A 25,868-nucleotide genomic window follows, 5' to 3' on the forward strand; every position below is an offset into this window, starting at 1 on the left:
CGTTGTTTGAATAATGATTTAGAGTTTTCTTTTAATTTTCCAATACTAGAAGAAAAGAAAGTGGTGATTCATACCTCTTCAAATCTATCTCGTCAGAGCAATGGTAGCTCTCTTGCAACTCAAGATATAAAGTGCATTGTAGAGCAAGATCATGCGCTTTGGTAGTCTCCACTACGTTACCAAAATGATCACCGATACAAGTGGTTACAAAGGTTTCATCCTCTCTTAAGAACTCATTGGCAAGAACACATGCAACCTCAACAAGCTCTTTCTTCCAAATGTTCCAGCGAGGGACTAGTGGAGTATCCTTATCTATAGGCAACCATGTTGGAACATCCTCCCAAAGATGAGTGGCCACACCATTGAACATCCTGCCAAAAATGAGGGCTGGCTTCCAATATTTCGGACTTGTTGAAGCCCCCAACAAACTTTGCCAGCCTATTGTAATGCTTGAGAGCCAAGTTAATATTAGAAACTTGTTGGAACTAAAAATAGATATGTTCAAAATGCAATTTTGGGTTTTTATGCACTTAATGTGAGATGTTTCTCCCAATTATATTGTTGGCTATATCAAGGATGGTTTCCAAAATAGCCATGTGCTTCGGTGATATATTTCGAAACACTTGCGTACACAAAAATAAAACATGGTTACATAGATAAACAAATGCTTTAAAGGAAACGATTAGAACAGCTATAAAAGAAGGTCATTGACATTACTACTTGGATTATTATCTAAACTATTTGTGTCATTGGCTTCATCCTTCTCCACCTCCTCATCTTCCGTGTGATCGTCCTCCGTTGAATCATCATAATCCTCTTCATCTTCCCTTACAACCTTTCTTTTCTTTGTTACTTTTTTTTTTTGGGACCAATTCTCTCCACATTTGACTTGCTACCTTTTTTTTTGGTGCCAAGATTAGTTGCACCTTTGCCTCGCCCACTTGCATCTTTTGCGACATTTGTAGGCAATGCTTTCTCTAGCTGCCATGGTTACACCTTTCTTGCCATGGCATGTGGGTTGCTTGGATCTCTCAGCTATAGACCACTTAGGTTGATGTAGATCTGCTTTTCACAAAATTACATCAAACATTCGGTTAACATGGGACAAGGCATGCAATGTATCACATGGAGCAAGACATGGATAATACCTTTCCACAATGACTCCTTGTCAGGGGGGTATGTCCCAGTGGCATAATCTAACCACCATGGGCATAAACTCCATACCTCTTTTCTTGCAAGTTTTTCTATCCAGATTTCTGGATATATACATTATCCTCAACCTCACTCAACACCCACTCATCTGCGGGATGACTAAGCTCGGGGAAAGAAACTATGTTCCTCATCAAAACCCACCACCTGGTATAATAAATAAGACAATTCAGAGGTAGTTTTATCAGCATACATATAGCTAGTGCACAAGATGGTGGAATGAAATATCCTATTGTAAGCTTACCTATATATGGTGCATCTTGCTGTACACATGAGGTGTGGTTGAGCACTTGCTATGACCAAAGACCGCATTGCTTTTTGCCAAGATGCAAATGCGGTGTCGAAGTGTTTTGCTTTGCAATCGCTCAAATAATCTTTCAAATACATTATTCCCTTTGATTCTCCTTCCGTGTGAACCTCCCGCAAGATTGATCTCTCTTCTTTCATTTTGCACTTCATATCAAGTGTTGTGGTTATTAAGTGATGCCACTATACGTGCTTGTGTTGAAGAACGGCGGAATGCAAGTTCTCCGCACTGTATATGTGCAGTCTTCATGGCATTCTCTCCTCTTGCAAGCAATTACTTGAACCAACTTGCTCTTTCTACAAAAATAAAGCATCCATACATTACACTCTCAAACAATATTTGAATCAACTTGCTATTTTTACACATCAGACTACATTACTCATTTGGAGGCAAGCTCGAGCAAGCAATGAGTTGCAGCTTCTCTATTGTGAATTGTTGCTGCTTCTTATGCCAATCTTGGTACTTAAATATCACATTAAAGAAATCCTTTCCATTTGCAGGATTTGCGATGACTGAATGTGTACTCTTTTTTTGTGAAAATTAGCTCTGTTTTCTTCAAGTAATTCTGGTACACTTCCTTCTCATACACTTCCTTCTCATCTTCTGTGTGTTCCCCTTTCTTAGGCAACCCTCTAGTTTTAGTATGAATCATCTTCTTAAATTCATCGTGAAATTAGAAATGAAGATGTAAATTATAAGAGGATTCAAGCTAAAATTGGGGTTACACAAAATTGGAGCACAAATATTACCTGAAAAACAAATTGGGATAACAGTGCCATTGGGACACTGAACCAACTTGGTTTGTCCACTTTTTTTTTGTTGCAAGCACTATTATGAGATACGAGGCCGTTTTCACTACCTGTTCAGAGAGGGTTTCGGACCACTTTCCAGAGTCATGAGATACCAAGATCAGAGATGCCTCGGATTATACTTGCTGGAGCTGCGTAGCCATAAAGAGGATCTCTTGAGAGAGAAGGGATCAGAGAGGGAGAGACACCTACAGAGGTAGATTACAAACTTCTTTCGACCAGAGATCGAGCAATCAAGCCAGCAGGCATTGCAGCTAGCCCCAGAGTATAGCCGCACCAAAGGTACACTGATTGATCGGGCTATAGAGCTGGGGCAGTCCAGGCGCCCCAAGATGAGAGGCCCATCCCGACACCGACGGAGACTACATCAAAGGATCAGGACCATACTAGCACGCCATGGGAGACGTCCAGTCAGAGTACTCACCATGGAGAACATTGAGGATATCCGCCATCGACCGATGAGAGACATCTTTGGATAGTGATGTATATGATGCTTACCTTTATTGCTGGAGTTTTCCTTCCCAGATGTTATCCATTAGGAGCTCCTAGTACCTTACTTTTCCTCATAGTTGTTGTTTCAGTTTCAGTTAGTTGTTTAGTTGTTTTAGCTTTTCTTACACAGACATTGTATCAGATCCACCAATTGTAACCTTTTTGGTCTCATAGGTCATTTTGGCCTTTTGAGGACGTTAATATATCATTTCATTTCATTTCTCTCTCTCTCTCTCTCTCTCTCTCTCTCTCTCTCTCTCTGTGTATTGTCTAGCATCAAGAGCTAGGGGGTGACTTTCTCTTTGTTAATTTTTGTTTTTTTAACACCCAAGTTGTAAATCAAATTCTCTCTCTCTCTCTCTCTCTCTCTCTCTCTCTCTCTCTCTCTCTCTCAGGTATACACACATACTAAACCACAACCATATACACATACTCACGTGTTGAATGAGTCACTACCCCCCCTCTCTCTCTCTCTCTCTCTCTCTCTCTCTCTCTCTCTCAGGTATACACACATACTAAACCACAGCCATATACACATACTCACGTGTTGAATGAGTCACTACCCCCCCCTCTCTCTCTCTCTCTCTCTCTCTCTCTCTCTCTCAGGTATACACACATACTAAACCATAGCCATATACACATACTCACGTGTTGAATGAGTCACTACCCTCTCTCTCTCTCTCTCTCTCTCCTCCATACACAAGTTTACACACTCACATAATACACTCTTTATACACACAAGTCACCTCTACACTAGACTTTAAACTCATTTGCAATGTTTTTTTTTGCAAAATCGCTTCATCAACCTAATCTCGCAAAGCTCATCTCAGCAACCTAACGTCATTAACATTTCTCACCCGACATTGTCCAACAGCACCGACATTGAAGGGCCAAGTGAGAGTCTCAAATGTGGTCCAAGAAACAATTGTAGCAGGCTCCTCTACCCCACAGAGCTCTCAAAAAAGAGTTGTCAAGCAATCGGTGGAAGAGGAGGACTTGTCATCCTTACCTGAAAATTTTGGGAGGTTGGTGCAAATTGAGATTTTGCAAGACTGGTTGTCATTACACTTTGTCGATGATGTGAGACTTCCACCTATACCGTTGAATAGGCTTTGTGTGAATCCCGCCATTCAAACTATAGACGACCATCTTTTGGAACTCGAAGAGAGCTTCAATAGACACGGTTATGTGCCATCGATGGGAGAGTTCATTGTTTCTGAGTGTTTTCCCGGCAAAGCCCCCCAAGAACACTAAGAGCTCGAGATGAAAAAATGGATTTTGGCGGCAACAATCAAATATGTTTAATGAAAAGCTCAACGAAACACAAAAGTAGGCTCACCTTGCCAAGAAAATTTAGTTGTTTGGGACAGCAACCATAGACTTGTGTCATGGCTTCAACGCATTCAAACACAAGTTAAATTCAGACTTATTTCTTTGAAATGTTTTCTAATTTGCTTGAAAGCTCTAATTTAATTTTCTTCATTTTCTTGGATACATAGAATGGTTACATTCTAAGGATATGTATCCTCAAGTTCGATGTTGCGTCATTTCCTTCACAAAGGAAGAAGAGGTAGAGTTATTAATGAACCTTGCAAACCTTGACAGATATTTAAATATTTCGCAAGTGTTTAAAGAGGTTCAATGTCTTGTATGTTTGTATTCTCTCTGAAGATGTTAATTGTTGGTTTTTCATCAGGGTCACTCGTGTGCATGTTCCACACACCAGGCCATGACATTTTTCTTATGCAACATTTCGGTGTCTTGCAAATCCAAATACTTTGCTATAGAAGGTAATAGAGAATGAAAAGAAGTGGAGTGACATATGTAATGTAACTCTGTCTCTGGCTCCATCTGGCACAACTGACAAATCCTGGCCTCAGCTGGTACTCCTCTGAATCTGCGAGTCTCAAGTGTGAGGATGTGCGCATCTGACCAATAGCACACCATACCCCATGAGAAAGATGAGTATCCATGTAGCTGGGTCTAATCACAAACCCATCCTCTGTGAGCTGGAGAAGATGATCTCTATAGAAAGCCATCTTCGTACCAAGCTCGTGTGTCGGCTGTATCCATGTCCTCCTAGTGTCCAGCTGAGTCAAGTCCTGCCTGATAAGTTTGGTAATCTCTGCCCGTGTGAGAGAGAGGGAGGGTGCATCCAGGGAGTACTGAAATGGAGGTAGCCTGTCCATATACTAAAGCCATGCAGTTGGAACCAAGCTGTTATCTATGCATACCAACATGATCCGTCTCCCTATGATGCCAACTGTCGTGAAGACTCTAGGGCTAAGTGAGCATATCTGTCTCTAGGGAGAGCCCAAGTGCTATGTATAAAGGAGACTGATCGAGTGAGTGCCTCTACTACCAATGGGGGGGCAGCCATCTCTGCACGGATAATATGCCCCCACAACTGTCTTGTATAAAGCCATGATTCCCCAAATCAGCTCTGTGGGCACTCCCATCTCTCGTAGCCTGCGCATCAGTCTGGCTCTCGGTACTGTGTCAAAAGCTTTGCGAAAATCCACAAAGCAACAATAAATCCTCCTGCCATATAATCTGCCCTCCTCAATAATAGCTTTGAGTGTCAAGATATGGTCAAGAGTGGAGAAACCTCTCCTGAACCCTGCCTGCCCTGATGCACGTATGCCCTCTCTCTTTGCCCATCTACCCAACTCCTGCTCAAGAATAGATGCATATAATCGTGTGACTAATCATGATGGTAAGATAATTCCCAGGAAGCATGGGATCCCCTGACTGGAAGATAGGCACAATCGTGGACATATTCCAAGTCTCAGGAAAACCCTCACACATGGCTCGGTTAAACATCATAGCAATAAGCTCTGCAAGAATACCTCTGGCATGATAGAGAGAGATGGCTTTATATATATATATATATTTATATATTTATAAAACCATGGTTAAAATTTAACCCTACCCGAACCCTAACCTAACCATGTAATCATTATGAGCTTTGAAAGATTAGGGGGTTCCTCATGCCAAGACTAGTACTCTCTATAGCAACTCCATCTATTCCAAAAACATATCACTCTTTCTTCCATTAACAAGGTGTCCTTAAATAGGCAAAGGTACAAGATTAGCTCCGCAAATATCTCCATAATTATATCCTAATTAACTTCAAAAATCTCTCAATCATGTCCTCAATTCTCTCAATAATCAATAAACAAATCATATCCTAACAATAATGACTCAAAGGTGCATGCTCCCCCTCAACAAAGCATCCATTAGGTGTCCTTAGATAGGCAAAGGTACAAGGTATCTCCATAATTGTATCCTAATCAACTCCAAAGATCTCTCAATCAAGATTTAAATTCCCTGGTCATCAATAAACAAACCATATCCTAACAATAATGACTTAAAAGGCACATGCTCCTCAACAACAATGCATCCATCATCACTAATTTTTTTAATACTTATTACTCGCAAGTTTATAAGAGTGGTTAAATGATTTAAAATTATCTTTAACATCTCATAAATTTTAGATTATTTTACAATTTCAAATATACAAAATGGGTTTCACCAATTGTGGAATTCCAAAAAATAATGGAATGTAAACCTTGAGAACCTCAATGCCACCTTTGTTTCCAATTGTATGTATGAGTTACCAGTCTAGATGCATCAAATTTCTAGTTGAAAGAGAATCATGTTGTTTGAGGGCTAAAGGATTAAAAGAGGAAAGAACAAGGATTAGTGGTGCATGACTTTTGAAGCTCTTTCTATCCGTGGATTTGGTGTGATACCAAAGAATGAGAGATCCATTGATTCAAGAGCTTCATTGGATGGGAAAAAACGTTGCAAGAAAAAGATGAAATCAAGTTACTAATCTATATAGTGTGTGTGATACCAAAGAATGAAAGATCCATTGATTCAAGACCTTCATTGGATGGAAAAAAAAACGTTGCAAGAAAAAGATGTAATCAAGTTACTAATCTATATAATGTGTAAGCATACATCTACAAGCTTGCATGAAGTAGGATAAGCTTGCATGGAAGATACCCTTTAGAAATACGTCTTTTGGGATGTGCGCATCAGAGGCGTGCGATAGGCAATGTCGTCAACGTTCTTTATCAGGCAATATAAAGCGTGTAGCATAACCTCAACAAAAGCGACACTCCCCCTATTAAAATAGAAAATGATGTGGCAGCCAATTGCTATGTTATATTGCCGAAGCTCGGCAATATGATGTGGCAGTTGGCTACCATGTCATGCTCGATGGCACACATGTCGCCGCTGGCAAATGCCTCATTTGTAGCGCAATAGCAAGGGATATGCGATGTCTGCAGCACACCATAGCAAGGCAAACGCCAAACGTTGTAGACGACAGCAATGCATCAGAGGCGGGCGATAGGCGATGTCGTCGGCATTGTTCCATATAAAGCTGTAAAAAGTGCGTAGCATAACCTTAAAAAAGCGACGATCTCCCTCTTGAATCAAAGGTCTTGAATCAAGATTACAATTTGGTCTCTTGGGATAGTTTCCTACAATTGTAAAAAGTTCTCTTCTCTTCTCTTCTCTCTCTCTCACACACACACACATTTGTATAAATAAGGCCCAGTTCACAGTGAAGCGGCGGAAAACACACTCAAAAATGAGCAATTCCAGGTGGAAAAGTTAAAAAATGCACACTTCCGCCACCCGAGTGTTCACACGGAGGGCGGAAGGAAGACTGCACTAATTTTCTTCCGCCGCCCAGTGTGAACCTTTCGGGCGGCGGAAGAAAGAATAAAACAAAAACATGGAAAGTAGAGCCAAGAGTTGATTGGTGCCAACATGGCACTTTTTGCCAAGTTGGAGGGTGGAAGAAGTTTGTTCCAAGGGGGGGGGTTTGGAACAAAACTCCCTTTTTTCTTCCACGATGTGGCACCTCTCAACCTTCTCTTCCGCCGCTCTATGTGAACACTAATGTCCATATGGCAACTTTTTGTTGGCTTCTACACTTTTTAAATTCCTTCCGCCGCCTTATGTGAACTACACACTGAAAAAAAAAGGGAAAAAAAAGAGTTAAAAGGCTATGTTGTTCGTGAAAAAAGGAGCGAGGTGGGAACATTTAATCTCTAGATATGATTTATTGTCTACACACACTTACATAAATCTCTTTCTCTCTCTCTCTCTCTCTCTCTCTCTCTCTCTCTCTCTCTCTCTCTATCACACACACACACACACACAAATAATACACATTGTGAAAAAAGAAAAAAAAGAAGTTCAAAGGCTATGTTGTTCGTGAAAAAGGAGAGAGGTGGGAACATTTTATCTCTAGATCTGATTTATTATTTGCACATTTACATAAATCATCTCTCTCTCTCTCTCTCTCTCTCTCTCTCTCACACACACACACACACACACACACACGCATAAATAATGCACACATCGTGAAAAAAAAAAGAGGAGTTCAAAGGCTATGTTGTTTGTGATCTGATTTATTGTCTACACACACTTACATAAATCTCTCTCTCTCTCTCTCTCTCTCTCTCTCTCTCACACACACACACACACACACACACACACACACATAAATATTGCACACACACATCATGAGGAAAAGGGAAAAAAAGAAGTTCAAAGGCTACGTTGTTCGTGAAAAAAGGAGAGGTGGGAACATTTAAAAATTGGACGCATGAGAATTTGTCAAGATTGGGACTTGGAACCTCTCATACCCATATTGCTACACTATTTACTAGGCCAATTATTATCCATATTGCTCTAAAAAAATAAGATATTTTACCATTTTTGGTAAAAATTATAAATTATAAATTATTACTTTTTTAAACAAGGAAGTAAATTAGAATAATCTTAACCTTAACCCTAATGCAAATGGTAACGTAAAAGATATTTGGTAATCATTTATTTAGGATCTCTTAACAAGTGTTTCTCTCTCTCTCTCTCTCTCTCTCTCTCTCTCTCTCTCTCTCTCTCTCTCACACACACACACACACACACACACACACACACACACAGACGCACACATCTCTATCTACCTCTCTCTCTCTATCTCTCTCTTTCTTTCTGTCACACACGCACACATCTCTATCTACCTCTCTCTCTCTCTCTCTCTCTCTCTCTCTCTCTCTCACACACACACACACACACACACACATCTCCATCTCTATTCACATTATAGAGGCCAATCTTATTTTTCCCAACAATGAAATGAGCGTGTCTTTGAGCAATGACAAAAGTTTTGTGAACAAGGAATTTTTTATGAGACAATGTTTACTTTTACAATTCTCTTCTTTAGAGACGATGATAATCACATCAGATAAGCCCTTGTTCCACTACAAGACGTAGAAGGTAAGGACCTCTACCTCCTTGATGACATGATATCTCTTACATATGAGGTATGTGTAAGCTCAAAATCCAATACATTAATCGGTATCTCTAATTATGTGAATATTGAAAGTTTAACCAATTCTAATGAGAGTCTGCTAGAGAAGACATCTATATTAGATACAGTGGCTTTATATACCCAATTACCTAACATGAAGTACTTTCATCCTTGAAATCGAAAAGCAATGTAGAGTTCTTGTTGAACATGAGGAAGGAGAACACTTTGACAAAGCTCGTAAATGAGCTTCCTAGATTCTATGATGGGAATGTAATATTTGAGTTTTTTGCCACCCACCATGGGTGCTGGAGTAGAAATGGATGGCATGGATCATAAGTACGATGGTCACATGTGGACAAAGGCAACCACCTCGGATGTCAACTTTCCAAGGGTGTGTAGGATAAGCCTTTGCATTGGTGAAATGCATTGTTTACACACCACATGCCCTTGGTATTCATGGCTTTCCTAATGACATTAGTTTCAAAGGGTGTATAAACAAAACTTGTGCAGTCGGGGTCCTAGCCATTAATGATGGAAAGCTCAATTGTCACTATTACAAAAATTTAGCTACTTGCAAGGTATCTTGTGTGATGTGTATTGTGTCATGCCTAGTGATGATAGACTAACACATCTTCTAATACACACCGGAATTCACTTACATGGTGTCCAGGCCGGAACATCGAAGGCATTGATTGATAAGACTAAAGCAAAGTTGAAAGAGTAATTAAAGTTGATGCAGGTACTGGTTCAAGGAAGGTGCAAACGTGTGTTGCCAGGGAGTTGGTGCTAACTTCATTAGTTCGAGAAGGAGATCAAGGACATGAGCTTGGAGATGAAGAATTCAATATTGTGCTAGAAGAGCTTGGCCCACTAGTTGAAACAAGTGGTGAGTTAAATTAGAGAAGTATTTGTTAAGGCCATATATACAAAGTGATTAAAATTTTCTTTCTCTTGTAGGTTTCGAAGGTTAGAAGCTCATGGTTATGATGACTTGCTACATTTGAAGAGGGATTGTAATTGTGACTTTTTTCATGGAAGCCGATTTCCAGGTCAAGGCAGTGAAACTGAACATTGTTTTGTTTTCAAGATGTCTACTAAAGAAGCCATATATAGTACTACCCCCAGAGGAACCTATTTTGGAGGATCCACTAGAAGTGGAAGAACAAGAAGAAATCTTGTAGAGCTGAAACAGATTGTACTCCATTCCGTGAGAAAAAGAGAAAAGATAGTGGTTATGATTTTTCTCTTGAAGTTTAAGAATTATTCGCCTATGGATGCGAAATGGATGCTAAAAGAGTACTTCAAGGACTACCGAGATATTCTTCAAGCTTATAAGGAAGCAGTTGGTCCTGATGTATTTGAAGTACATGCTTGAACGTCTTGTGATCAAGACCGATTTAAGAGGGAGGGATTGTGCCTCTAGCCCTCTTCATTGTATATACATATATATTGGACTGGAATTGACCATTATTCTGCTTATATAATGGTTACTTGGACATGCTCTAGTTTAGGTGGCAATGATGCCCGATAGCCCAAGGAGCAAGATTTGTATATGGGGGGCAACGATGCTAGTGGCAACCATGCCAAATGAGATTCGTATATGGGAGGTAGTGATGCCGGATGGCCCATTGGATGACAACGATGCCAGATATCTTGGACTTCGTAGTCAGGCCGTCATTCGACTAGATGGCCCAGATGATTGTATTGGATTTTGCAATCAGGCGATCATTGCGACCAGATGGGACCAGATGACTCTATTGGATTTTGTAGTTGGGCGGTCATTGTGACTAGATGGCCCAGATGACTGTATTGGATTTCGCCAGCGGCGGGCGGGCATTACGACCTGATGGCCCATATGACTATATTGGATTTCATAGTTAGGCAGTCAATGTGACTAGATGGCCTGGATGACTATTGATGAATTCTCGGGGGCGGTCCTAGTGACGAGATGGCCTTGAGAGATAGTCTGAGCTGTGTCCCTTCAGGAGTGAGATAGCTCAGTACGGTGTCCGATGAAACCACACAAGACAATCCATGAACATGAGGATCATTACTTGTGCATTGCATATTGATGTATGTTTGAATTTCTTTGACTTTGTGTGCTGTTTTTGATGTGTGGACAATTCTTGGATTTATGGCATGTGATAGTCAACTGGGCTGCTCCAGACTACCTGGCCAGTACCTGGAATACCTTGTAGATGCGAATGATACATACTTGTTTATTGACTAGCTTCTATCTAGTTTTGCATAAGGTAAGTATGCATTTATTACATGTGACAAGACACGAAGATGTACCATCAAGAACAAGGACATCGGTCAAAGAAAAAAAGTCATTGAGATGTTGCCAGATGAGCAGGTGACACCACATATATGGGGAAAGACCAAATGCACAAGCTTACCACATGGGGGGGTACCTTGAAACATATGGAGGTACATGACGTACTTGAAACACATGGATATACATGGAACATATGGATGTGCTTGGAACACTTGAATCCACAATTGAGGACAACTGCGATATAAGAGGGAGGGAATGTAACTGTTTGGTCCTCCTAGCTCTATTTCACATGATGAAATCCATGCCAAGATACCAAATAGGTGGAAGAAGACATGGGGACAAGGTCCATAAGATTTGATCAAGGAAAGCACCATTCTTGGTCAAAAAGCAAGAAAAAGTAAAAAGTCAAACAAGGTTAACCGCGAGCCAAGGGCACCATTGGAAAGAGGAGATTGAGCTGGACCAAAAAGCTAAAAGCTGCTTTTTCAAAAAGCTGAAAAAGCAGCTCTAGGGCCAAAAAGTAAGGCCCTGAAGCTAGAAAAGCAAAAGCTAAATAACTTGGAAAATTTTGAGTAATATTTTATTATTGAAAAGAAAAAAAGGATAAGCAAAGAGTAAAAAGGCAACATCAAAGCATGGATAAGCTTTTGGTAAAAAGAAGGGCCCTCTTAAAGTATAAAAGAAGTATGAGCCTCTCTTGAGCATCAAGTTGGATAACAACATCTTCATCTTTAAGGTGCTGCCATCTCCGAAGCTTGGAAATCATCTTCTTGATCATGAACCAAACCATGGCGTTTTTTTATCGTTGCTCGCCGCTGCTGCTCTGCTGATTCACAATGCCTTCATCGGTTGTCATTAGTTGTAGTACCACATCATCATTTTTTTGGAGGTTTTTATTGCCCGAAAACCATTAAAACAGGTTTTATATCAGTTTTCTTGCCAAAAAGAGTTTTTCCATGGTTTTCTTCATCGATAAGGCTATAGGAGTTGTGAAGATTACTTATGGGATGAGAGAGTGATTCTTGGACTAGAACTTGCATTGGAACTAGAGCTTGGATTTGATCATTGGATTGGACTTTGGAACTGGAACTTGGACTAGAACTTCGATTGGAACTAGAACTTGGACTTGGACGTGGACTTGGACTTAGATTTGGATTTATTGGATTTGGATTTGGATTTATTGAATTTGGATATTAGATCTGGTACTAGCCTAGTGAGAGATACTTATGGGTCATCCCCATTGTGTGCTCGACATCAAAGATCTTGTTCCTAGACATAGACATTAACATCGACTTGGACATCCTACAGTTCCTAGTAGACATTGACATTGACATCGACTTGGATATCCTACATCGGCTTGGATATCCTACATCGGCATATCTGGTTGTTTTGTATTCATTGATTGTATTGATCCTGGCCAGCGTGCTCATGGATTTTTCCTGAATAAATTCCTGAAAGGGTGTATTGTGTAAGATCCCTATTACCTTCTCTCTCTCTCTCTCTCTCTCTCTCTATATATATATATATATATATATATATATATATATATATATATATATCTTTATCTCTTGGACATGTAGTTAAGTCACTGCACGCCTCACTGGGCTTACAAGGAGGATAGGTGTTTCTTTTGTAACACAAAAGGACACACTTCCAAAGAAGACTACCACTCCATAGACAACCACCCCAACCTCCACGGCTTTCGTGGAGCTTAGCTTCCACACAGACCCCAGCGGTTGTCCTTAGTTCTTCAGATCCCAGTGCTTCAGTTGGTGCAATCATTAGCTGGGAGCTCAAAGATAAGCAGAAGGGTGCCCAAGACTAGGAGTATGAGTGCAACGAATTGCTCAAGACCTTTGGCTACATAGGTGGCCAGAGAGTCATTGTCTTGTTTGATAGCAGCACGGAGGATGTGGTTATGGAACAGGCCACTCGGCGATCCGTTTCATCCTAACTTCGGTAGACAAGAAAGTTGAGGGATTTAGCACAGGAATGACAATGAGGATTAAGTTTCAAGCTCAAGGTGCTAAATTAGTGATTCAAGGCATCGAGTTTATGCAAGATTTTATGGTTGCCTCTCTGATAGGAGCCGCTATAATTTTGGGAATTCAGTGGTTTCATAAGTTCCAGCCAGATATTTATTAGAACGGGCACACTTTTCAGATTATCTAGAATGTTTCTAAAGCCCCAGTGACCATTAAGTGTGATCCAGGAATCCCGAACTTTCCTCTCATGAGCCACTTGTTGCACACTAAACGAGAAATCATGAAAGGCACACAATGCACGATGATATATAGCCAAACTCCCCCACGATTGCCAGTGCTTCAAAGAAGTACTCGACTCTTCATGAAAAGTTCTAGAAGATTTTTCTTTGCTCGGGACAATCTCACTCCCTAGCTTCCCCTGTCTAGATCGAAGGACCACAAGATAGACCTCCTCCTAGGCTCGGATCCCTCAAGCAAGTTTCCATACTGCATGTCCAAGGCAATGGAATCGGAGTTGGACCACCAACTCCAAGAATTGTTGCAATCTGTCTTCATACATCCTAGTGTGTTGCCATTTGCAATACCGATCCTGTTCGTTAGGAAGAAAGATTGTTCTTCTCTATTGTGTGTCAACTATCGTGCATTCAATAGGTTGACTATCAAGAGTAAGTTCCCGATGCCTTGGATAGATTATATTCTCGAGAGATTGAATGAGGCCAAGCTGTTCTCAAAACTAGACTTGAAGTGTGGGTACCACCAGGTGAGGATTGTTGAGGGGAAAATCCCCAAGAAATCCTTCCGTAAAACGGAACATGCTCACTATGAATTTGTGATCATGCCTTTTTGGCATGACAAATGCCCCAACCATAGTCAACCGCATGATGATGCGTGTTTTCAGGGACTTGATTGGATAGTGTGTGTTCATATTTTTGGATGACATACTGGTATTTTTAGCTACAGTTGAGCAACATGACATTGATGTGGAGAAATTCCTTAAGTTGTTGGAAAGCAACGAGCTCTACGTCAATGAGTAGAAGTCAAAATTTTATTTGTTCAAGGTTCACTACCTTGGATATAGAATCAGTGCCGAGGGAATCTAACTTGATCCGGGCCAATGTGGCCGAGATTGTCAATTTTATTTGTTCAAGGTTCACTACCTTGGATATAGAATCAGTGCCGAGGGAATCTAACTTGATCCGGGCCAATGTGGCCGAGATTGTCAATTAGGAAGTACCTTAGACCGCATATGACATTAGATCCTTTGTGGGTATATGCCAGGCATACTCCACCCACATAGATAGATTTTCAGACCTCTCGTCAGATCTCACCGATCTGCTAAAGGGTGTCAAGACTAGAAGGCAACGAATTTAAATAACTCCACATGCGTTGGAGGCATTCAAGAACCTCAAGGTGGCTTTGTCAGAAGTGCCTTGTCTAGCACTTGCCTCATGGGACAAGCCATTCCAAGTAATCACCGATGTGAGTAACATCATGATTGGAGTGTGTTATACAGAATGGCCATCCATTAGCTTACTTGTCTTGTAAGTTACTACCCACGAAAAAGAATTACTCGTACTACGATTAGGAACTCCTAGCAGTTATTCAAGCCTTGAAACATTGGAAGCATTTCTTTTATGGCCGTGAATTTAAGGCTCGCACTGACCCATCAAGCATTACACTGGATTCAGACAATGCCAAGTGCACATAGGAGTGATCGTTCTCATAGCACCGCTGGAGCCAAATCTTCCAACAATTTTGTGGTATGATTGAGACCTTCCATGAAAGGCCAACCTAGTGGCCGATGCTTTGAGCAGGAAGGGAACAGTGACATTGATTTAGATCATTAGACTCGACCTTGTTGGTATGGGACTAGATGACATGAGGCACGTTTCAAGGAATTCTGAACACAATGGGAGCAGGCATTGGATGCCATAGGACCATGCCATTTTTTGATACGAGATGGTTTCCTTTTCTACAAAGGCCAACTTTGTGTCATGAAGTCGTTTAGGGGGGCAGCTCTTCTCCATGATGCCCATGACACCATCACTGGTGGTCACTGGGGCATGAATTTGACTCTGGAGAAGCTAGAAAGGCAATATTATTCGCCAAGAATGAGGCGAGATGTGTTCACTCATGTGCAAAAGTGTGACATTTGTCATAAAGTGAAAGCGCCTCGTGGGAAGAAGATAGGGTTGTTACAGCCTTTACCAATTCCCGATAGACCTTTCCAAGATATTCAAAGTTGGAGCTGGAAACAATCTCTCAGAGCAAGCCAAAACTTCAAACAAGAAAAGACAGGATGGACACTAGTTCACACGGTGATTCCAGGTCGACAGTCTACCAAAAGAAGGCGACCTATTCATCAAGCGATACGCCATCACGAAGAATCTTTACGACAGGAGGAGGTTCGCAAAGCCACCAGCTATGCCCTCTCCCGCGGTCCATTCGGCTAAAGATAAATTTTGAAGACCGCTATCCCAATTTTGAGACCAAGGGCACTACTACAGTGTCCGAGGACGGACACCAAATTAAGTGGGGGGGAGATGTTTCGTCAAGATCAACAAAGCCAAACGTCATCAGCTACAACCGTCATTGTACATTAAAATCCCGTCAATTTTGTAATTCATGGGCTATTACGGCTTCCAAATTGTAAATATGAGCTAGATTAGAAGCCTTTGAGAGAGAATCAAAATTATCGAGAATAACTCTTTTAAAATAAAAATAAATTTCTTTATGCATCTTTCTATACATAAAATCAAAATTAATGAGAATAACTCTTTGAAATGAAAATAAATTTCTTTATGCATCTTTCTGAGAATAACTCTTTTGAAATAAAAATAAATTCTTTATGCATCTTTCTATGCATAAAATCAAAATTTAATGAGTAACACTTTTAGAATAAAATAAATTCTTTATGCATCTTTCTATGCATAAAATCAAAATTTGATGAAAGTAACGCTTTTATAATTAAAAAAATTCTTTTATGTATCTATTTATGCATAAATTTAATTTTAATGAAAGTTACACTATTATTAAAAAAATCTTTTATGCATAAAAATCAATTTTGATGAAAGTAACACTTTTATAATCAAAATATTCCCAATATGCATCTTTCGTTGCATAGAAATTAATTCTAATGAAAAGAATACTTTTATAATATGCATTTTTCTATGTATAGAATAAAAATAACACTTTTAGAATACACAAGCGGTGGGGATTATTCTTTTTGAATAATAAAAAGATAAAACTTACTTCACCAAATTTAAGAAAATTTTGCCATAACCTCCTTTGTATGGCTGATCATTTTTTAAATTTTTCACTCTAAAATTTACTAGAAATTATCCAAGATGATTCAAATCATTCTAATCTAATCAATTTTCACTTTATTAAGAGTAAACAATATGAAAAGTTTAATTTCATCAATTTGATTACACATCTAGGATAAAGAAAGGCTGAATTCAATAATGAAGAGAAGGGGGAAAGCCTTTCCAGCAAGGCATAACATCCATTTTCATTTTAAAGAAAGTAAAAATCAGAAAAACATAAAATAGAATAAGAAAAAGTAGAATTTCTAACTCGCTCTAGGAGTTTTGTGAGCTTTCCTTTGGCTTGATGGTTTGAGGGATCTACTCTTGTTTGCAACAAGAGTGGCCACCAATTATTTTGAAGAGGAAATGGTCAAAAATAAATAAATTATCAATGAATTCACTGTTTAATGCAGCTGAGTATTGCAGCCTCAGTTTGGGTCTTGAAGACTGTAGACAAAGGAAGGTGAAAAGACTGGTTTTATAAAGGGTGATTCTCTACTTGTTATAAAGTAGATACAAGGTACCTGGAAAGTAAAAAAAGATGAGATGAAAACCTGGTTCTTTAAGCTGAGGAAGCTCCATAGTTTTTTCCAAGCCTTCCAAATTTGGCATGTATCCAAGGAGGACAACATGAGAGCACATGAGTTAGCAAAGCAAGTTTTCTCTAAGGATTTACATGCTATGACAGTCTAAAGGCCATTGTATCAAGGCAAAGAATCCCTTTATAAGGAGGAACAGGTCCTTCTAATAGGTTTTGCAAGGGGAGAATTGGAAGCTTTAAAAAGAAGGAAAATTGTCATAAGAGCTATGAGGTATGTATTGATTGGTGACATATTGTATCATAAAGGAACATATGGTGTTCTGAGAAGGGTTTTATGTGAGGATGAAATTCAAGATTGTTTGAAAGCTTGTTATGAAGAAGAATGTGGAGGCCACTATGGGGTTGACATTACAAAGAGAAAGGTATTAACATCAAAGCTTATGTGTGGGATTTTACAAAAAATTTTGTTCAAACTAGTAGAAGACCACCCCAATGATTGGGACATGTACTTAGATAGAGTTGTATGGGCTTTCAGAATCACTGATGAGAAGAATGCAACATACTTTACCCGATATCGTTTGGTGTATGGAGAAGAATGTACATTGCCAAAATGAATGTAATGCTTCCTTCACTTGATTTTTTTGTGACAACATAATATGACTCAGGAAGAACAAGAGAGAAAGAGATGGACTAGTTTATATTCTTTACTGTTGGATAGAGAGGAAGCCATCAAATGGTATGAAAGGATTAGTCAAAAGAGGATTGAGACATTTAATGATAAATTGGAAAGCAAGGATCGAAAGAAGGGAATGTTGGTTCTAAGATACAATAATGCTCTTGATACTACATTTCAGACCAAATTCAGAGTCAAATGGGAGGGAACTTTTATTGTACATGAAGCTTTCCTAATGGGACTTATCAGTTTTGCAAGACCTGGGAGGTCATATGCATGTCAGCAAAGTTAATGGCCTGAGGTTGAGGCCATATCATATCCGAATCATGTGAAGTAGGAAACACATAGTGAAACACTTGAAAGTGATTCACTAAGAGGTTGGGGAAATATGTGAGAGGGGTCTAGAGCGCAAATCAAACATGATGTATGGGAACATACAATGTATATATGAAGGTGAGTGGTGAATCCTAGGTGGCAAAGATAGCGTGGCGACAAAGTGGATAAGTGCAGGTGCAAAAAAACGAGAATAGAAAATCAAACATGATGTATTGGAACATACAATGTATATATGAAGGTGAGTAGTGAATCCTAGGTGTGGCAGAGACAGCATGGGGACCAAAGTGGATAGGCGCAGGTGCAAAAAACAAGAATAGAAGGTGTGTGGGAGAACAAGGGAACTAGACAACACAACAATCTAGAAGGTGTCAAGGCAGCGCGACAGGCCTAAGAAGGGAGAATTGTGAAGATTTTTAGGGGACAGTAAAAAGAGCACAAAAGAAGAGAGTGAGGTGACTACAGAGAGAATAAGCTACCTCTACAGACAAAAAGGTCTTACATACTTCGAGCGTTGTAAAATTAGTTTCAGTGCAATGAGAGTGGAACTAGATGGGTTAGAGCAGAGAAAGCATAGTGGACCAGAGAATCAGATTGGAGATGATTTCCCTATGATTTCTGTGTGGCGTCTCTGTTAGAGACATGACTTGTTCCAACTTTATTCAATTGTATATGTTGTCAGTCACTAGATGAGTGATTTGTGTGTGTTTTGGAAAGACCTGTAGTTTGTGGTAGTGGATTCATAGTAGTTTGAATAGTTGTAGAGGTCTACCTGTGAAGGATCCCCCAGATTTTTAGTGTTATTTCTTGTTATGTTTGAACCCATGTCTCAGGGGTGTTAAGACAAAGTCTATCTTTGTTTTCATGAAGAAAGTTGAGAGATCAAAGCTTGAATTTGTGTTGAGATTGATGAGAATTGTGATATAGAGCTTGTTTTGTGTTATTTTGATTAACTTTGTTGAGATAGAATGACTATGAGTGTATGTCTAATGTCTTGGGAGTCAGAGTTGTCTCATAGTTAAAACATTCAATTTTTTTTGAGAGAATACAATCAGATAGAGTCAGAAGAGTGTCAGCTCTACAGTTAGCTGTGCATCTAGGGGATCATTGGTGAGGTAGAAGGGTTGTTATAATTCTTTTGGATTCAAGGGAAGTAGCTTTGAGTTGATTCTGACAGTTAGGAGACTGACAGAAGTCAGCAATCAGATGGTCGGGTTTGTAGGCTAATTGGTCATTCAATATTAGCTGTGAGTTGATTATAATCAATTGAATGTCTTTAGGTCTGAATTCTTGTGTGGTTTGAGTGTTCAAAGGGTCTAGAGGTGTTAGAGGACTCAAAGCTAAGGAAGTCTGATACACTTGAGTCAGCTCTATCAGTCACGTAAGCAGCTGTCAAAAATTGGTTCAATCAGACCAATCAATTGTGAGTCAATTGGGGACACCAAAGAGTCTTTGATGTCATATCTCTATAAAATTAGAGCAGCCTAGGGGTTAAAAAGAGTCGGCGAACAAGTAAGAGAAAGTTCTTGATTCAACTAAGGCAACAGAGTCGACTGGGTCTGTCTCAATTAGCTGAAACAGTATCTATCAAGACCAGTCGGATTGGTGTCAACAAAGGTACATGTAGCATAAGGAAGGTGATCAGTGAGGTTATGGGGTTGAAGGATTGCAGCTAGTTGAACTCTGAGGACAATAAGAGGGTTGGGAGGACTCATATCAGATCGAATTCTATAACATTCTTTCGCCACCAGTTTACAAACAGCTAGGTCAGACTAGTGTTAGTAGTAGGGAGTCAGCAAAGGAGAGCTATCAAGAAGAGCAATCAGAGGAGGAGTCAGAGGAGGACTCTGAGGACAATAAGAAGGTTGGGAGGACTCATATCAGATCGAATTCTATAACATTCTTTCGCCACCAGTTTACAAACAGCTAGGTCAGACTAGTGTTAGTAGTAGGGAGTCAGCAAAGGAGAGCTATCAAGAAGAGCAATCAGAGGAGGAGTCAGAGGAGGAGCCAGAGGAGGGGAGGTAATTTAAACCCAAATTACATTACAGACCCAAGTCAATCACCCTCAATGCATGTAATGTAATATAGAGGAAATTTAAAAAGTATATTAAGGAAAACCCCAACTCACAAACAAACTTTGATTCACAAAAAATAACTCATCAAGATTCAAAGGCTGTATAAATGTATGCATGCATAAATGAGACTTCTTGAACTCATGTAAAAGGAATTGCTTTTACAACACACATAGGAGGAGTTAGAGGAGGGGAGGAGTCAAAGGAGGAGTTAGAGGAGGAGTGGTGAGAGGAAGAGGTTGAGGAGGAATCTAAGGAGGGGAGTCTGAGGAGGAATCTAAGGAGGGGAGTGGTCAGAGGAAGAGGCTGAGGAGAGGAGTCTGAGGAGGAATCTAAGGAGGGGAGGAGCAATCAAAGGAGGAGTCAGAGGAGGGGTTAGAGGAGGAGGTAATAGGAGGAGAGGACTCAAAGGAGGGGTCAGAGGGGTTAGAGGAGGAGTCAGAGGAGGGGTTAGAGGAGGGGTCATAGGGGAGTCAGAGGAGGAGGGGAGGAGGGGAGGGGACTTAGAGGAGGAGTCCGAGGAGGGGACATAGGAGGAGTCCGAGGAGGGGACATAGGAGGAGTCAGAGGAGAGGTCAAAGGAAGAGGCAGAGGAGGGGAGGTCAAAGGAAGAGGCAGAGGAGGGGAGTCAAAGGAGTCAAAGGAGGGGACATTGGAGGATTTAGAGGAGAGGAGGACTCAGAGGATGGGGCAAAGGGTTCAGAGGAGGGAACAACTCAGAGGATGAGGCAGAGGGATTAAAGGATGGGAGGAGTCGGAGGAGGGGACTCGGAGGAGGGGTCATAGGAGGATTCAAAGGAGGAGTCTTGAGCTCACAAAGGATCATGCGCATGCACAAGAACCTCTATGGCATTACCAAGTGCATAACCACCTAGAAAAGAGGAGGAGTCAGAGGAGGATCAAAGGAAGAGGCAGAGGAGGGGAGAGGAGGGGACTCAGAGGAGGAGTTAGAGGAGGGGATAGAGGAGGATTCAGAGGAGGGGTCAAAGGAGGGGTCAGAGGAAGAGTCAAAGGAGTCAAAGGAGGGGAGGAGCAATTTGAGGGGTTATAGGAGGAGTCGGAGGAGTCAGAGGAGGACTCTCGAGTTCATAAAGGATCCTATGTATGTGCATGAACCTTTGTGGCATCACCGCCAAGGAAAATGGGGCTTCTAGGTCATGGGTGGCTCATGAGATCAGAGGAGGAACTTTTGCGGCATCACTGAGAGCAGCACCACGAAGGAGATCACAAATGATCATGGGTGGCTCATGAGACCGCTAACAATCTTGTGTGCATACAGGAACCTTTGTGGCATCACCAAGAGCAATATTTCTAAGGAAAATGGGGCTTCCAGCAGCATGTAATAGGTGTTAGGGTTTTGAACACAATAATACTATGGAATATGGCTTACCTGAGGGGCGATAGTCGAAGGCTACGAAGGCCAAGATCTATGAGATCCCTACCCTATATTTTATATACACAATCATCTCTCTCTCTCTCTCTCTCTCTCTCTCTCTCTCACACACACACACACACACACACACACACACAATCTCCAAGTTGACCATGGTCATAGGTGGCTCACAGGCGCATAAAGGATCCTACGTGCAGGTAGGATCTGAGTCTTGCTCCTACTATTATGCTTGAGGTGAGTATCATACAGTTGGACCATCCTCCCAACCATCAAGTTGTCTTTGGTAAGGAAATTCTAGATAGGATCTTTGAGGATTCATTATGAAGAGGCCAATAGAACCTCCCCATATTCCCCTATGTAGGCCATCCGAGCTGTGGGAGTTAGTACAAAGGCCTTAGCATCCAAATATGCCTAATCAGGATAGAATGTGTTGTCTACCCCTTTCCTCGTGTCCATGTAGATGGTCACGGAGGATGATCTTATGGAGTGGGGGCTAATTTAGAGGGAGATCAATGAGCAGTTTGAAGTAAGCTTGCCACCTGAGTGGGATGACTTGTTGCGGGGCAAAAAGTTTATTGTATGGGATGGGAACCATAGACTAAAGACCTGGTTTCCTATGACCCAGAGAGGTATGTTAATTCTTATGTGTTGAATATGCCTATTGCTTTTGATATTGCCCACTAGTTACCCAAAATTGTTTTGTAGAGTAATCAATGGTGAGATGGAGGCATTGTAGTGTGAAGTGCCAATTTGTAGAGGTGGATTGTTCTTCCAAGGGGGAGCTCCTTCTTGCCTTGAGGTCTCAAAATGAGCAAGTTGTCTTTCTTTATCTCTGTGTTAAACACAAGGAAGATTGTCTTTGAATTGGTTAAGATTTTATGGTTCTTCATGTAGTCTTACTAGGACAATAGTGGAGACAAACTTTGCGTAAGAAGTTTTCATGTTTCAAAAATTTGGCATGGCAAAGAGTCAAACAAAGAGTCTGAAGTTGATAGGCATTGGATTTGAAGTGCAACTGTCTTGTGAGAGAAATTTAGGTAGATTGAAGTGCAGATGGTACAGTGCACCCGCTCGCCACTCTTTCTCAATTGGTTTGGAAGGTATGATAGTTGATACATTTCTGACATGAATAGAATGTAAATCAAGCTTTGGTTTGGTTAATGTCCTCTCTTTGTTCTTGTTTTCAATAGAGATAATTTGATGCTGATGCCTTGAAGGAAAACGGTAGAATTAAGGATGTCGAGGATGAAAAGACAAAACATAATGTGGCCTTGGGAAGAGTAGAATGTGTCTACACGTAGAAAGCCTACAAGATGTCCTCTTGTTAACCTTTATTTCTCCATGTGTGTAAAGTGACAAGTCTGTCCTTATTACTATACATGTCTCATCAGTTCCTCCATGGAAATAGATGTTAGCCATTGCCAATCTGGTGTGTTGTGGCTGGGTGATGGCCCCTACTACACCACCAATAGGCACACAAGAAAAAAATGTGTAAGGATATCAAAACTAGGGGACACTAGGATCCCAGCTCAAAGGGCACCAATCAGCTCGTACCAATCCTTAGACCTCCCCAGCAGCAGCTGACCCAAATGGACGACACCTCTACACCCTTCAATCCAGCTCAACTGATACCTCCAACTGTCCTCTCAGGTTAGATCTAACTACCAAGACCTCTGATCTTCAACCTAAATGCCTCAGTTGACCTCCTCTGATAAGTAGCTGACCTGATTCCCTCCTTTGACTCCTTGGCCTTAGTGAATGTGTTCTAACATGATTTAGGACATGATTTGTTTCAGGTACTTTGCTGATACTAAAGTGGTTAGAGCCAAATATAGGCTTGCAAGCCTCTCTAGAAAATGGCCCAATCTCTGGTGAAGAAAAAAACCCCACATGTTTAGGCAAAGTAAGTTACCATGCATTCATGAATTGCATGTTGTGTCACATTGCTTCATGGGTTGGCTTCCTTTATTCTTATGACATTTCCATTTTTTGTTGATAGATATAATACTAATAATGATAATAATTATAATTATCAACACGAAATATTTTACAAAGGAAAAATGAAATAATCTTCTAATAGAATAATTTATAATGATTATCATAATTCATAAAACATGTGAACAAATTATAATAATAATTAGAATTAAAATTTCATAACTTTTAAATTAAAATTTATAATTACACGAATGTACTAATAATAATTCATCATAATTATAATAAAATAATTTCTTAATTATAACTTCAATCATAATTATAAGCTCAGCTTATCATTTATGTCAGCAATTATTTTTGTCATTTCTGTGAGCTAGCATTTTCATTCCTTTATTACCTCAGCCCCGTAATTTCTGTTAGAAACTCGTATTATTAGAGTCTCTACAATTTATTTAAAAGATAGATTTTTTTTGGTTTGTTGATTTTAAAAAGTGGACATAACGGTATTAAGTTCTAAGACTCGGCCTCCACTACAACCTTTTCAATATCTCCACCTTCTTGCTCTATTGTTGCTACTACACCCTTTTCTACATCACCACTTCACCCTTTTATGCATCCCCATCTTCTTGTCCATGGGATCCTCTACTAGATTAAGATGGAAATGTGGAGATGTCTTCCACAAGTTGGAAATACCACTAGACTTAGGAAAATTGTTGGTCAACAAGAGTTCCTTGAATAACAGGTTTCCCCAGAGTACTACTTCCAAAAATTGCAAGCAATGATATAATGTGGTGTTGACACAGTGTTAGAGCCCAGGGTAAAAAATAAGGAGCATAGCGTATGGTCAAAGTAGATATGGGTTGGTGAATCTTTCTTAGATAGCAGATAGAGTGTATAGGAAACTTTGGCGAATGTTTGAAAATTTTTAGGATATATGATCACTTTTAGTGTAAATTTGGTGATTTTTCCTCTAAAATTTACCTAAAAATGCTACCTTGGGCTACTATATTAAAAAAGTCATCATTTTTTGGGTCTAAAATAGCCCAAGACTTTTGGAAAACCCATGAAAATTAGCCTTTGGGCTAAATTTTACCCCTAATTTTTTCCTTGTTAGAGCCAATGAACTGGGTATATGGATGTGCCGAGGAAAATGTATTACATGCTTGACAGCTCTTTGTCCTTGGAATATGTAGTCTTGGTTAGCAAGAAAAAAATGAGTGGCTCCGTGGTAGCCTTGGAACTCAATGACAGCACTAGTGTGGATATGAAAGCCAATAGGGTTGGGCCCTGTTCTCTACAAAACACTATTATAGTGATAATAGTTCCGAGGATATCATTAACCTCACACTGCCTTTGGACTCCCCAAGAGCTATGTGTGACAAAGGCAAGAAAACTCTCGGCCAGATGGCCTAAGAAGAGAATTATCCCCCTCCTACTACAATAGAAGCCATCTTGCTAGTTGAGCCAATATATAACAAGTTTTCCTGATAGAGAGAGAGTACAATAGCTGCCAAGGTATTATAATGAAAACCTCATTATGGAGTCTCCAACTCGTGAAGAAGGAAGTGACAACAAGATGGAGGCCATGGAGCACAAGTACGATGGTCATGAGTGGACAAAACCTCATACAACAAACATGGCTCTACCAACCATCACAGTCAAATTAAGTCATTGCATAGGATACCTAGAGTGTCATAGGGTCGCCCACCCTTATTACCTGACTCATGGTCAGGTAATAAGGGTCGCCCACCCTTATTACCTGACTCGTGGTCACTTTAACTTAGCTTACTTTAAGGGATTTTTGACTAAGAGGGTGTAAAGAGGAACCAAAGCTGCAGCACAGCACAGAGAGAAACTGCTAGATCACATGTACTGACTACAAAGAGAGAGTGTACTGCATGGACACTTGTGATTGCTTCATGTACTATGTGATGCCTAACGATAGACATTACACGAGGCCGATGGTACATGTTGGAGAGCACAAGCATCCTATTCAACTAGGTCTTCTAAAGTCTTCTTTGGACAAGATAGAGGAATGGGTCAATTATGTGGTGAAGATTGATAAGGAGACACGTCCAAGGAAAATCCAGGTGACTATTGCAAAGGAAAGGTTGCTGCAAGCATTCTTCAAGGATGAGGATGTTAAAGCCTCGGACATGGTGGGAGAGAAAGAGTTAGTTACTTTCTTTGATCCTA

At 40.3% G+C, this 25,868-nt stretch overlaps 1 pseudogene across 2 annotated transcripts in view; it reads left to right on the plus strand.

Annotated features, from left to right (window-relative positions):
- Nucleotides 1-25,868, plus strand: part of LOC147613986 (pentatricopeptide repeat-containing protein At1g11290, chloroplastic pseudogene) — a 291,042-nt pseudogene that overhangs the window by 78,201 nt on the left and 186,973 nt on the right. Inside the window, exon 3 of one of the 2 annotated variants that reach the window (XR_015263289.1) lies at nt 2,384-2,439. The exons of the other annotated variant lie outside the window; for it this stretch is intronic. The product of XR_015263289.1 is annotated as a pentatricopeptide repeat-containing protein At1g11290, chloroplastic pseudogene, transcript variant X3 (transcript). Of the gene's footprint in view, nt 1-2,383; nt 2,440-25,868 lie in introns of those variants that run through there. 2 annotated transcript variants of the gene reach the window in all.

Source organism: Cibotium barometz, chromosome 43 (assembly GCF_041138505.1).
Source record: "Cibotium barometz isolate CiBa-2024 chromosome 43, ASM4113850v1, whole genome shotgun sequence".
Taxonomy (NCBI): Eukaryota; Viridiplantae; Streptophyta; class Polypodiopsida; order Cyatheales; family Cibotiaceae; genus Cibotium; species Cibotium barometz.